Here is a 15766-nt window from a genome sequence, read left to right on the forward strand (position 1 = left end):
AAAGCAAAACATAAGAGGGTTTTTGCCTCTCCATGATGAAATCAGGAGAGTGTCTGTGGATCTGTTTCGGGCTGTTCATACATAATCCGCAATATCTCAGATCCAACTGATCATATTTCAAGAGGACCTGGGAAGATCATGTGTGTTTTTTGTCTGTTCAGCATTTTCAGTGTTACTCTGCTGCCTTATGTCTCAGGCAGCAAAGAATGACCCCTCATCTACCCTTTAACCTACCTCACAGAACATGAGTATGGCTCATTATAGAGCAGCTGGGTGATGTGGTGGAATATTTTTCCAATGGAAATATATTTCATTACACAGCAGATGTATGCTAAGTAACATAAAATATTCATGTGGATGTCCATTATAATAAACTGACCTTCCTGAGTTGGTTATTAAAAAAAATTAAAAACCCGGGAACTGATCGCACATTCTTGATGTGTGAGGACATAAAATCCAGGCAGTTTAAATCTGCTCCACTTAAAAACTGCAGCTACTTCACAGTGAAAACCAGTAAAAACCTTAAACATGAGGTAACTTTTCTATTTTTAGCACTCGTATAGTTCATGGGAGTCGACATGTTAACTGATTACTTGTGGGTGTAGGTTTTCACCAACAGTCTTGTTGATCAGGTCCAGCACTCAGAACTGTCTCAGTTTCTACTGACCTTTGACATGACAATGCGGTCATAAATACTCATCATGTCTGCAGTGCTTTAAAAAGAGCCGGACGTCACGACTGACCGATCTCATGTGCAGTAAACAAGACGTTGGAATGCAAGATTTGGGTTCAAAAGGTCAAAGAGTGAAGACGTTATCACGTCCCTGTGAGGACACAGCCTGACATTAAGGTGTGCTAGGGGCCAATATGTTTACATCTTATTCATCCTTGTAAGTATATTAAGTATAATAAAGACATTCAAGGCTAGAAAATATAAAATTTAAGACAAACTGAATTTTAAAGTTTTGCAAAGAAACCAGCACACATATATTTAGTGTTTGTTCTGACTTGTGTACTTAATTTGTCAAATTCATAATTACCAAAAAGAAGAAATTGAAGTTTGAAAGCAGTACTGAGTGCACAGGAGGTGCCTATGATTCAGCAGGTGTTGAAAGAACAAGAACGATGCTAACATGCTAACATGCTAACGGTGGTTGAATCTTGTGAAGGGAAAGACGCCTTTTAAGGTGAAAGTAACGTCTTGTATCAATGTTTCTAAGCTATACAGCACTATGTCATGTTCCAGTCAGTAGTGCACCATGGTAGTTAACAGTGTGTCTCCTAGTGACCCACCTACCCAGAATATGTCCAAACAATAGTTTTACTATGAATAGTGTAAAAGTATGAACAATCACTCAATTATCACAATAATTGAGGAGAGTTTGAATTCCAGTTCAACTCTGTATACCAAGTTCATGAGTTCATGTATTTAACTTCCAGTATAAAAGTCTGATAACACAATGTGACATATTGTACACGCACAAAAAATAAATAATGCATATTTCCATCCAGTCAATTGAAGTGCAGATTGTTTTGGAACAGAAGAGTGAAAACCACTTCATTAATAATGAGAGAGGCGGACTGGAGAGGGCCCTCAGCCTCTCCACGGAGACTTATGCAACAGGCTTTTTACTCACATGAAGCAATTATCCCCTACAGAGAACTAAAGTAAGCAAAACCTCATTAGTTTCTTCTGTGGAGATACTGTAAACGCTCCACAAAAGGAGAGCCACAAGCCTCAGTTACACGGAGATTCACAAATCATCTAGGATGACAAGTAGCATACCTAAGCAGTTACACGGCAGCATGGAGATATTTTGCCGGAACAAAGCACAAAGCCCTTTGACATACATCAATGTTTAAATATGGCTCAATATCCTGATTCAATCTGTTATGTAAATATATGTTTTAAGCGTTTGAATGAGTAAACCGAACAACTGATCCGTGTGGCGTCTGGTGCAGAGCATCTGTCCTGACCGACTACTGACAGATTCTCAAGTCTAACTCCTGTCTGACTACAGTCTAGCTGGTGAAGACAAGCATATGCTGTGTGTGTGTGAGAAAGAAAATCAATAGGCATTAGTTGTAAGAAAGAGTGTCTCTCTGACCACGTTGTACATCAGAGAACACCCCGGGGAGACATGAATCACAGCTTTTCATGCCTCGTGGTCGGGATACACTCATCAGCGCTCATCACTCATTGCGCTTGTTTCATACCCCTGAATCACACACTGCTTAAGGACTCTATTAAGATCTCTATCACCGCTTTGACACAATGTGTTCACTATGGCTCCGAGCAGAATCAGGAGTTACGAACAACACGTCAGGGTAGTGTTAAGTGATGTGGCGAGTACAGCTGAAATGACTAGTTGATTAATTTGTTTTTAAAGCAGCAACGGCAATAAAATTCCTGGTTCCAGCTTCTCAAATATGAATGTTTCCAGATTTACTTAGTCTTCTGTGAGAGTATATTGAATATCTTTGGGTTTTGGACTCTTTGTCGGACAAAATAAAACATTTTAAGACGTCATCTTGGCCCCTGGGAACTTGTGATGGGCATTTTTTGCTATATGCTGATATTCTACGGACCAACCTATTAATTAACTGATGGTGAAAATAATCGTTAATCGCAGCCCTAGTCATACCTTCTCATCGGCAGAGCCATCTTTGGTGTTAAACTGCTCCAAATTTCTACCAAACCGTTTGAATTTCACACAGATTGCAGCTAATCTTTTGAACTACTCCCAACAGGATTTCAGGCTGTGTCAAAAGCACACATTTGTATTTTTCCAGGTTTCTGGTGCTGTACTCGCATCCAAATAAAGACAAATTAAATATGAAGCTAGAGCCTCTCTACATTTTATTTATTGACACATCTCTTGTTCTCCTTCCTGGAGTCTTGTTATCACTGTGAGGTTGCCAAGCAAACAGAGACTCCTTGAAGTCATTGTGTCCAGCCAAGAAATAGTCCCGCATATAACCCCCAGTAAAACCACAACTTGTCATTTTCACGCTTTGGCTTTTAAACAGATTAAATAGATATAACATGTTAATTAGTGAGCTTTAGAGGTGCTGAAAGGCATGTTTTGTTTTGTTTTTAAACCTTTGGACAAGCTGTTTGTCTGTCTTTTCCCAGTCTTTGTGCTTAACTAAGCAGTTGCTGGCTCGAGCTTCATACTTACTGCATAGACATGAGAGAGGTATTGATCCTCTGATCTGACGCTCAGCCAGAAAGTGAACTTGCCTTGCCTTAATAAATCTAACAAGCAAATTATAAATGATTATTTGCACATGTATTCATGACACAATCCTGTCTAGTAAGTGGGTCTGCAACTAATGATCATTTTCATTATGGATTTATCCGACTATTATTTTCTCTCTCATTTCAACCCAAAATAGTAAATGTTTTCATCATTATTTCCCAGACTCCAAGGTGGTGCCTTCATGTAGCTTGTGTTGTTTGTTCAAGTTAAAAACCCAAAGATATTCAGATTACTGTCACTGGACAAAAAAGAGCAGCAAATTCTCACATTTCAGAAGCTGGAACTATGTAATGTTTGGTATTTTTCAAATAATTTAATAGAAACCAAAACGTTTAATTTGGCCTAATGTCCAGCATATTCAGCTACAAGGTATCAACAAGCCCTCCCACACATTACACCTACTCTGTTGCAATGGATCAATTGATTTTTTACTGTTTTACCTGGGCTTTCCCTCTGCTGGCATAACTAAAAATAGACAATAGTGACCCACATCCTCACAGGATTAACTAATCACCACAACCTGATCTGGTTCAGTACCAACATGCTTTCAGCAGGCCCGGTCTCATTCATCACATGAGAACTGGTGAAACAGAGAGAGAGAGAGAGAGAGAACAAAGACGAGAAAGGAAAAGGGCAAGAGTGCGACAGAAAGGTTCGATAACAAGACAGCCAATTAAAAAGAGGAGAGGGATTGATCCAGAGAGGGAGTTGGAGATAAGGGCAGTGCGAGGGCCAGAGATGATTACAGCACACAGGCAGACCAACATGTGAAATCCTCTGCTCGCAACTACATGAGTCAAGAATACACGTACTGCCAGCGCAACACCTGTCAGGTTTACTCTTCTACTACATCTGCAGTGATTTATTCAACCCAGGTTTTATAAGTGAGTTTTCTGCCCAGGGCGGAGCCCAGGCGTTCCAGCTGAACAGTGGAAACATTCGATATGACGTGTTCTCACATATCACTAAGCGAGCAGATGGAGAGAAGAGAAGAGAAGAGAAGAGAAGAGAAGAGAAGAGAAGAGAAGAGAAGAGAAGAGAAGAGAAGAGAAGAGAAGAGAAGCTAATGAGACGAAGAACTTGATAAACCAAATAACGAAACCAAACCCTTTTAACCCAACTCTTTATTTCTCTAATTAAAACATTCCTCTTATCCTTTATACTTTATCCCATTTGTACCACATTTTTGGAACACAAGCAGCCCGAGCTGACCAATAACTCTTCTTGCGGTCTCATTTTCATTTTTCAAGTAGCGGACGTCAGCTGTAACCCGTAACACTCATCTAAAAAAATCCTCCTTTATAGGAATATTTCGACATTTCGGGAAACGCTCGTATTTGTTTTCTTGCCAAGGGTTAGATGGAAATTGGTGGATTGATACAAGTCTCATGTCTGTGTGTTAAGCATGAAAGCTCAAGCCAGGAGACAGTTTAGAGCAGCATAAAGACTAGATGTAAGGGGAAAAAGCTCGCCTGACTCTGTCTGAAGTTTCAAAAATGAAAGCTCACTTTTAACATGCTGTATCCCGACTAAAATGTGATTATTAGTACATTAAGACTCCTGTTAGTCTTTATGCTAAGCTAAGCTAATTACCTGGCTCTAGCTACAGACATACAGACGTTAGAGTGGTATCAATCTTCTCATCTAACTTCCAGCAAGAAAACAAATCCTTATTTCCCAAAATGTCAGACTAATCCTTTAATATGCCTCGGCGACTGAAGCACAGTAAGCAGTAACCCTCCGTCTCGAAAATGTTGCCAGAACTTTTGACACTTCTTCAAAAGGAAAAAGAGTGGAAATTCATTCAGCCACCTGCAAAACCCTAAACTAAAGAGAGCATGAAAATTGTATTTAGTCAAGGAACCAAAGCAAAGAAAACAAACACGGCATCTAAAATGTGAACTAATCTAGCACCAAGGCCAGCATCCATAACGACAGCATTGTGCAGCCAACTCTCGGCGGTTGAGGAAATCACTTTCTCCGTCACATTCCACCCAGCATTAACAACGGTTGAAGAGAGCAGTTTCAAAAGCATGCAGAGAGCGGTTGATAAGGCACAGAGTGTGCCATTAAAGTATTTCTTTGATGAAAACGTGGTGCGGCTGCAAACTAAGTCCTGTAATATGATACAGTAGCTGCTGAGCTTTAAAGACATCCAGCGTGACATTTGAACTGCAGTGAGGCACTTGTTTGGATGCTTGTTGGGTTAGGAGAGGTTTTTATCATGTTATGCGGCCTTGAGGGCGTTGTTTCATGATAGATTACATGACAGCTCCAGCCTGCCAAAAAACAACTAACACAATTTCTTACGATCCTGGACTGTTTGTAAAAGTTTGCACGTATCGATCTGCAGAAATACAACTACTGACATAAACCCGTCATGGAAATACAAAGCGAACAAACAGTCCGGACCCCATTTCATTCTGAAAAACACTGTAACAGTAAGGAAAATGACAACACTATGTATGTGTTTGCATGTGTAAGCGGGTAAACACTGACTACATACACTATCATGCTATCTCGTGCATTTACAAAGCTTTCAAGGAAGTGTTTTCGGCATTCTTCATCCAGCGGAGTATAAATAACAGCTATTGTCTCTCACAGTAAATCAAATATCCACTAAAAGCCTGTTTTCTGTTGTCCAGCTCTAAGTGGGTTGCAAACAAAGCCCCTCGCTCCCCGCAAGAACAAGTGCACTCTACTCACTCCTGGGAGGCAAGGTGTGTAAAATATAGCAACAGCCATCATACATTCCCAAAGAGCTCTTCACAGCCATTTAAAAACCACCTTTGTTCAAACTGCGGACAGCGTGCCAGCCTGCCAAGAACTTGTCAGAACAAGGAGGGGAAGCACTTAAAAAGGTTTCCTCAGATAATTCACAGGACAGTGAAACAATAGAAGACTGACAGTAGAGCAGGGCTTTGATTAAAAGGCAGATTGTTGTATGGTTGAAATGGATTAAGCAAAGAAATGTCAGGTAACCATTTGGAAAATATAGAACTTCTAATTTAGCAAAACAGAATTTGGTGTAACTAATGTGTACTATTAGAGTGAGAAGTGATGCAGAAACCTGGGTCCATATATAAACTTCTGAGAATTACACTTAAGACGCATTACACTTACTTTAATACCTCCAGTAGCAATTTAAGTCAAACAACAATCCAATATATTTACAATAAATAAGGAAGAATGAATAAGTAATTGGCTGAAATGGAAAAGAAAACCACACACTACTGTATTTGTGTTGTTTGAACTCCTGATGAATGCAAGTAACAGGCTAAAACTATCCAGTTCTGATGAATACGTATTGTGCCAGCAACTTTTATTCTCAAGTTTGTGAGTAGTAGTAAAAGTGAAGGATTTTTATTTTTATCTTTCACTTTAGCCCAAACTCTCACTGTTAGCAGTTTGCTAAATATGGGCCCTGGTGTGGTTGTTGGAGGAAAGACTAACTGGACTGGCTACTGTACTGTCACTGATATCATCTAAAGGCATCTGTCTTCCAGAAAGCATTTACTGCAATGGCAAAGTGAAAGAAGGAAGGATAAGACAAAGGTTAGCACAATATATGCAAAACATAATGTACTAACTACCAAGTATCAACGAGAGTTGAGCTGGAAGAATCTAAAGTCCCTTTAACACATGCACACATGCACTGCAACCCTGAACTTATCTAGACATTAACCAGAGAGCTGTATGTGAGAACACAAATGTCCGAATCAGTCAGACTGGACATTAAACAGACTTTATCCTGCCAGCTCCCTAGTACAAAGTACATGTAATATATAATTGAGCCCATGTTTGAATTGAGTCAATGTCTGGAGAATTCACAGCGAGTGAGTGGGCGTGTTGATGACGTTTCTATCATGCGATTAGCGCAAAACCAGAAGACCCCTAACCTAAACCGAACCCAGTATTTCCAGTGGGTGAGAACGCTTCTGATATGGACAATCTCCTGTTGGGTGCTACATGTGTGAATGGGTAACTCTAAACGATTCCCAGACCTGATACTCCAGACATTTTCTGAGAAAACGGCTTAATTCAGTTCTTCATAACACCTCACAGACCAGATCATAAAGCCTTTCTGGGACAATGTAAATGCACTGGCAATACCATTCCAACTGTGACACGATAGACCTGGGATGAACTGAGGATGCTATACAAGGAAGACACAGATACCTGGCACAAATTAGTGATCCTCCAGGAGAAGAGCAGCACTGTGTTCATTTATTTAACGGAAGACTTGATCTATCTTTTGAAAGTTAAAGGAACTATTTATGATGGAAAACGGATCATTTACATGAAACAAGATGCTGAACAACTTGACTGTTTGAATATGGAATAACAATTCCATTTTTGTTCTGTGTTCAGTTGTATTTGTACTATCATGTATGTTGTTGTTTTTCAGATTTGAAAACCCCAATAAAAATTCATTGAAAGAGAAAGATTTCAGATGTAAGTTTGTCAGCAATGACATAAATGCTAGTGTCTTTCCACATCAGCAACATTAAAATTTAATGTTACAGCACAGAGCACTTCAGTATTGCTCTCAAACATGACAAACACACTAAAGTGCCAACATATACATGCATATCTAACACATATACTATATACACACACTGTACACCTACAACCATGTAAAAGCAGAGTTTGTGCCTGAGCAGGCCTTTATCCAGGGTCAAACTATGTCTACATAGTAGCTGTACATAGATCTGTACATCCTCAATCGTTAGAATAGAATAACAACTTCTGTAGATTCACCACCTACAGTAACAGCCTGTCAGTACATCAGTCACTAAGGCATCATTCCTACTGAGTCAGCAACCATGTTGGTCAGCTGCCCCTCTCGGTCTCACCTGGCTTGGTTTGGTCCCTGGTCCAGAGCTGACCACTGGAGGTAAGGTTGTATTATTAGAGTCTTCTTCTGTGGTGGTAACAATCACCTCCTTTATCTCCTCTACAGTCTCACAAACCTCAAGCACCTGCAACACCTCATCTCCGGCCTCCATCACCGTTAGCGACTGCATCCTGAAATCCTCCATTAAACTTTACCTCCGCACAAACATCATCTCTGTATTCAGCTGCTGCTCTCCTTCTCCCGATCCATCCCAGAGTCTGTGGTACATGTGTGTGTGTGTGTGTCACCGCCCTGACTCTCTGCTGATCTCCGCTTTATCCGTCTTTATATAGAAATCTCTCCCATCATGCCTCAGGAGGTATTGTATGGGACTGTGCGCTCACTTGCCACATAATGTAAGGGGCTGTATGGAGAAAGATTGAGAGCGAGGGAGCGCAGCGGAGCAGAGTGGGAGAGAGGAAGAGGAGTTGGGGGAGAGGGATGAGACCATCACATGGGATATCCTGACAGCAGCTGGGATGGAAAACAGGGGGGATAAAAAAGATGGATGGATAGAGGGAGAGAAAAGGGAGAAAGAAAGATGGAGGAGTACAATAAATAAACATCTGAGTCCCCTCTCTAGCCCAGCCAGAGACAGAGTAAACAAAATAACACACCAATTAGGCGCCATCGCCGTCAACCCAAAAGATGTGTTTCTCCCATTGTCCTCCTCACTCTCTCTCCTTCCCTCCCTCCTTTTTTTTTTATCTGTCTTTCCCTCAAGGCATCCTCTCTCATTCTCCACCTCATTCTCTGCTCGTCTCTTGCCTCAGCGCCACTCTCTGTCCATTGCTTCTGACCCAGTGAGCACTGTGGTGTGGCCTGCTGCCACTGACATGGCTGCGTGTGTGTGTGTGTGTGTGTGTGTGTGTGTGTGTATGTGTGTGGGGAAGGTAAGACAAAACCTGTTCCAGCCAACTGATTTACAGCAGAACACAACAACCTGACAGTGATCTTAAAGGAGTCTGAGGATATTTTATATTTTTTCTTATTGTCAACAAATCCAACATGACAATATGTATTTAAAATGACCCCATACAAGTCTTCATCAGGGTCACTGTCAGCAGTAGCTTACACGCCTATATTAAGTTACACTAATGAGTTGAGTGAGAGGATGGTTCTCCCTCGATGTGTAAGCCATTTGGACAAAAACAAGCAAATGATACATTATAAATAGAAGGGAAAGAAGGGAAGGAGGAAGAGAGGATTACCGTTTTTAAGTAATATTTCACAGAAAAGAAGAAAGGTCTATCTCATCATTGAAGCTTGTGTATTTTGTTGCTTTTAGTTGTACAATCCAAAATGTCTTGTGTTGGAGTCTTTTTAGTTGGTCGCCTCTTCTGATGTCCTTTTCCACGACTTCTAAAACCATGACATTCAGTGGATTAGGGTTACCATGTCCCATTTGCATATAATGTGATGCCATAGCATAATTAACATTCTTTATGTGGATGGCATTTATATTCTGCAACTCGGCCTTTTAGTCTTCTTTTTGGTCGTCCTACATAGGAACAACCACAGGAGCTGGTGGAACTACATGTGTGGTGTTGCAATTGGCGAAGTGTCTCATTTGATATGTGCGAGATATGCTCCCATCTTGAAAAAATGATTGGTTTTAACGACATTATCACAGTGATTGCAACTCCCACAGGCCCTTTGTAGCCAGGTTGTTCATTTGGGAGGGGGACGATAGCGGCGTATCACCCATAGACTGTAAAAAATAATGGATGTAGCCACCGTGATGTCACACATTGGTTTGTGGACTCCTGTTTCGAAGCCTCGAGTCTGCATTTTGACTGTTGCCATCTTGGATATTTGGAGCCAGAGGTGACCATATTTGGGTGTGACGGTGGCGCTGACCCTAATGCTAGGGGCTAGCTGCTAGCTTGGTTAGCATGGTGCATTTACAGTCTATGGTTAACTGCTGCTGTATTCCAAATACAGTTTTAGGCTCTTATTGGTGTTGGTCAAATATTTATGAAACTCAAGGCAGTCTAGGTTTTTTTTCTAGTAGCTACACTCATTCTGTGAGTGTTCTGCTTTTGCCTTATTCAGCATTTCCATCAGTTGACATTGCAGGTCTTCCAAAGTATTTGAGGTCCACCACAGTCTAATTTATCCCACTGCAAAGCATCTCTCACACCCAGTCAGTCAGCTAGTATTGTACCAGCATGTTGATGTTGAAGCTCGTGGTGCTCGTGATTTTGATGTTGGGTTTGTCTGAAGGTGAGTTGTTTATGTGAAATGATTCAGGTGTGTTTTCACTGAGCTGTCAAGACCAGAGCCCTGCTGCAGTTGCATGCAGGTTAAATACGGTTAGTTCTCGCTACTAGCAGCCACTTCTACCTATAGGCGTGCTAATAGCTAACCATCTGTGCTGGCGTTACAAGTGTGTTTGACTCAATCTGGGAAAAAAAAACTACAAATATTGTCTTCAATATTGTCTGTTTCAAGCGTACATTTTCAACACAGAACACAATGTCAGAAATAATTATAGTAGGTTATAATTAATGTGACGTCTTCAAATGTCATGTATGACACACAAAAAAGCTTAAAATCATCATCTCAGAAGCTGCAACCAGCAAATTTTGTCTGGTTTGGTTATCAAAATAGTTACTGATGAATATTCTGTTGACTGACTTAATTGATTAATCCTTCAGCAGATCATTTTTTTTGTCCATGTTTTCAGCAGAAATAAGTAGTGAACACACAACAATGTCAGAAAATAGTTATAATAGATGCTTTTATTTGCTGTGTCATCACCATTCATATCTATACAACCAATGTGTTTATGATAAATTGTTTACTAGAGCACAAAATTGTTTACAAGAGCACAAAGTTCTTGCCTCTCAGAGAATGCTTATAATAGTTGGTTATAATTTCTTAGAGCAAATGGCGATGTCTCTAAATGTCATATTTTGTCTGATCAACACTCCATTATTTTGGTATCAAAATAGTTTCCAATTGATTTTCTGTTGACTAATCAATTAATCATTGCAGCTCTAACTTTTGTCCTCCCGTTTCCATCAGCAATAAGAAGTGATCACAACACAATGTCAGAAAACAGTTATAATAGTTTTATTTGCTGTGTCACCAACATTCATATCTATACAACCAATGTGTTAATGATAAATTGTTTACTAGAGCACAAAATTGTTTACAAGAGCACAAAGTTCTTGGCTCTTGATTTTGCTCTCAAAGCGCACCAGATTGATGCATTTAACGTAACAAAATGTACAAAATTTTCCTCTGGGGGAGCATGCCCCCAGACCACCCTAGAAGGTCTGAGGTCCACCCACCACAGTCTCACAAAATCCTGTGGGAAACACCGACCACGACGTCCCCCGTTCAAGTCCGACAGGGGACCTTTGTTTCATGTTGTCCCCCATCTCTCTCTCCTCTTAGTTCATGCCATCTCCCTACTGTCGCCTCACTGGTAAAAGCATAAAAAAATGTCCTCAAATACTTTAAAAAGCCTCTCCAAATCTAGCGGGGGGAAAAAAGCGGTAAGAAAATCTCTTTCTCTCTGCTGCATACCCACCCACAAAGCTTGCATCCTGGCAGAGGCATGCAGCTTACAACAAGCACAGACACACACACACAAAGCTCTGGGATAACCACGAAGCTCTGCGGGATTCTGTCTCACAGGAGATCGAGCCAGAAGGAACTCACCACAGGGAAGACATCCCAAACATGAATGCAAGAGCTCTGCCTCTTCCAAGAATCCGACATGGCTGCCTGCGCGCCCCACGGAGACAGGGTCGACGGTGGTACCTGCGCCATGCTCCGCTCGTGGAGTCGTGGAGCTGTTGCCGAATCGCGGTCCGGCTCGAGAGGGCTAGCAGCTGCTATCACAAATGCAGCTGAGTGTAATTGGGTTGAATTAATTGAGCTGCGGGGAGGGTGACAGGAAGGTGAAACAGTGGGCGGTTTAGGGGCACGAGTTCATGGAGTCGAGGGAAGATGGGGAAGAAGAGAGGGTGCAATTTTCGAAGATTTTTCTGGTTTTATTTCGTTTCATTTAGCAGACACTGCAGTGACAGCCTGACAGTTTTGTAAATTCTTTTAAGTTACCTCTCCAGGGTGGTTGGAAACAGCATCAGTATGTTGTATGTCTGCGGTGGGTATGAAAGAATTTGGATGCTACGCTTTGGCACACAACAAGAACTCAGTGTGACAATATGAAAAGCTGTTAACTGACCTAAATTTGAATGTAAGCTACAAAAGGTTGTGCAATCAAAAGCCAGCCATGCAAAGCAGATAGGTTTAAGTGCATTTTGAGCCAAGCTGTCTTTAACTGTTTCCTTGCCAGAAAGCACCTGATCGCTGCACAAATGAACAAAAGTACTGGCAAGCGCAGGGGGCAATGCATGGTGCTAAATTCTCTCAAAGGGGATATAAAATAAAGAAACGATCAAACACACAAAGGCATTACAAGGTTATTTCTCTAAACTGCACATAAACATCCAAAAATAAACCCCAGCTCCTCTCTCGTCTCTCCATTTGTTGGAACAGAAAGGCGCTAATTCTTCAAGAATGCTTTACGGTTTAAACGTATCACATTTCTCCTGTTTGACACCTCATACGATGCCACTCCACAACACACTCCTAAGCCCCAAATCTGGCGCGCTGCACTGACCCGAGCTACTTCAATCCACCTCTCGCTATCCCCTCCGATATCCAGTTACGGATAACAATAACAGCGGGATGAATTGACCCAATTACTCAACACAATGTAGTGTCAGGCCACCTATGGAAGGTCCATACCTCAGTCCAGGCTTTACTCATCTCCATTGTCCTTGGAAAAACACAAGTGAGGTGGACTTGCTGCAGACATCTGCTGATACCATGTGTTCTCATCTAAAGATTTGACTGCTGAAGGAGCACTTAGAGTGGATTTTTCACATTAACGCATCAGCATACAGCCCGGAGCTTTGGCTTGCCTGTTGAAATTGGAGCAACCTGCTGGAAACTTATCAGTCTTAGGTAACATAAAGAGAGGTGTACGATCAAGCTTATAGATACAAAAAGTGGGTCTTCAAGGGTAACTGCGCCCAAAATACCCTATAAAAAAGGGTATGTTTTTGCTTTTGAGTTTATACCTGAGCTTAAATGTGGCTCACAGTTGCTTGGATAGGTCTCCTGCATCTTGTGAAGGCTTGCTGCCAAGTGAGATTCTTTTTTAATCTGTTATAACAAACACACACAAACACCTCATCTCTCAACAGCAGGCAAATCCTCCTAAACAATCCTCTGCCTGCTTTGGATTTGAACTCAAATCTCCACTCATGCTTCCTGACACATTTACATGTAAAGCGGACCCCCTCTTCTTTTATAATTCCCGTGGCGAGGCATCACAGACACATCGCGGCCATGTGAAACTTTTGTGCCGGGTCGTGAGGACATCCCTGCCCCGAGCGATGCTCTGCTCTGTCAGCCGAGAGTCTGATTAAGTCCCAGCAGCGGAGTAATGAGCGCGGTGCTGAGCAGTTAGACTGTGACACGGGACCGACGCGCACAGACGCAAAACAGTCACATACAGGAGCATATGTGATAGATGGCAGACCCAAACACACACATAAACACACACACACACACACACATACACAAGGATTTGTGCTGAGCCTCTCTCTCAGTAGAATTGGTGGCCCTGATTACTCAAACTAAAGCCAAACACTCCACTCCCTGTCAGCGGCGCTACTGCAGGCCACGGCATGAATAAGACATGAAGAGAAAAATACTAAGGATGGCTGTGCTGTGTGGCAAATCCTGTCATGTGTTAAAATTAGACACACTAGGCAGACAAAAAAAAACACATTCACACATACAGGGGCACTGTTAACGAGTCTTTCCACAAGGGAAAGTGAGCGCCAAGTAGGTCAGTAAATGATGATGAACGTTGGATCGACAGTGTGTTTTTGTATTTGTATTTGGGTTAAGCTGAACACTTGATGAAGGCCACTGTGTCAGACAGTTGTTTGGCCTAAAGAACGGGTCAGTCGTGGGTAAGATGTGTTGCTAAAATCTCCATCTCTTCTTTCGCTAAATACATATGACTGTTGCCAGAAGCAAGTGCTGAAATTCCAGCTTTCTGAGCAGCGCTGGAAAAACAACTGCGCACATTTCACAAGACAGAACATCAATCAACTGCTCATCAAAATGCCTAAAACCCTCCTCATAGTCTGATAACTGAAAGTATCTGGAGAGTTTTATATATAAACTATAAAAGCAGAGATAAAGGATATTCAGATATGGACAACAGATGAAGGGACAAGCAGATGTAAAAGGGTCAGTCCTCTGACTCAGAGTGACCTCGAGGATTACAAGCTGTCATCGACCGAGCTGAGTCGTCGCTTCCAACTCAAAGCCACGTGATCAAATCCAGAGGGAAAACAATCCAAATCCAGAAGCTGAACAGAGGCTTCAAGTGTCTTTGAGTTTTGAGGAGAGAAAGATCTCATGCTACACTGGTTAAGAGCTGCTGAATTCTTGATGGGAAGGAAACATGCTACAGCTGTGGGATGCCCTCTAAGGTCAGGTTTACTATTTTGGAAACTGTCGTGTGTTACAAAACTTCCCAGTGCCAGACTTTCACAGCTACACGACTAAAGGAATATGTGCTATCAATAATGTAAACTACTACTAACCAACCACACAAACACACCATGTTACTATTTTTGTATTAAGAGTCAGACAGTAAGATGGGACAGACAAGTGCTCTACCTGAAGAAACTTCTTCGTGTCAGTACAAAAGGCAATAAAAAAAGCTGTTGTGGATAAACAAAGTAACAAGACGTCCGGTCACACGGTGGATGAGACAGTCACAAACCGAGCTAGGTTAACATTACTCGTACATGTATATTAACACTTCTCAAAAACATGTGTCAACAAAGACAGGAAATATCATTAAAAAAAAAAAAAGTTTAGCACCTGAAGCATCACCATTCAATTAAAGCACTTACAGTCCCTAACACCTGTAATTAGACACATCCGCTGGAGCTATCAGCAAACAAACCACAACATTACTGAGTGCTATTTCTACCTGCTGCTCATAAAATTGTTGATCATTTTTCAGGTTCTAAACCAACAATTAAGAAATTTTAAGCTAATTGTTAAGATTAACAGAAATACTTCATTTAAATCCTGATGTGTGATCCTATATATCATTTGATATTAATACCAAAAAAACTTTGCAGTCATAAAGACCTCATGTTATTTTAAAGACTGTCGCATTTGGATTATAGTCAACCTTTGGATAGAAACATTTACTACCTCAATGTTCTCTTTATTTAAAGATCATAAAAATGAGTCATGTTTAAGCATAAAAAAACCACAGATAACTTAAGGAAACAAATTGGCCATTACTCATTTTCTTTCACAGTCATTGCTAATAGTCGGAGAAGTCTTGTATCCCCTAAGTGCTATCAGGAATTTCACGCCCTAACATGCCAACTTGCAGCAAGTACCATAGTAAAGTTCCACAGCACTATCTGATCAACCTGTCTTTATTTGTTATTTTATCTGACTCCAAGAAACATGATCAGGTGGCTGTCTGATATATTAAATCAAATCATGAGTCACTAGACTGTCTACCACAAACACATCA

The 15766-nt window shown here is 41.2% G+C and overlaps 1 protein-coding gene across 2 annotated transcripts in view; it reads right to left on the bottom strand.

The window, feature by feature from the left end:
- LOC122976687 (vang-like protein 1) overlaps positions 1–15766 on the bottom strand; it is a 57920-nt gene that overhangs the window by 19199 nt on the left and 22955 nt on the right. The window lies entirely within an intron of this gene.

The sequence above is a fragment of the Thunnus albacares genome, chromosome 24 (assembly GCF_914725855.1).
Source record: "Thunnus albacares chromosome 24, fThuAlb1.1, whole genome shotgun sequence".
Lineage (NCBI taxonomy): Eukaryota > Metazoa > Chordata > Actinopteri > Scombriformes > Scombridae > Thunnus > Thunnus albacares.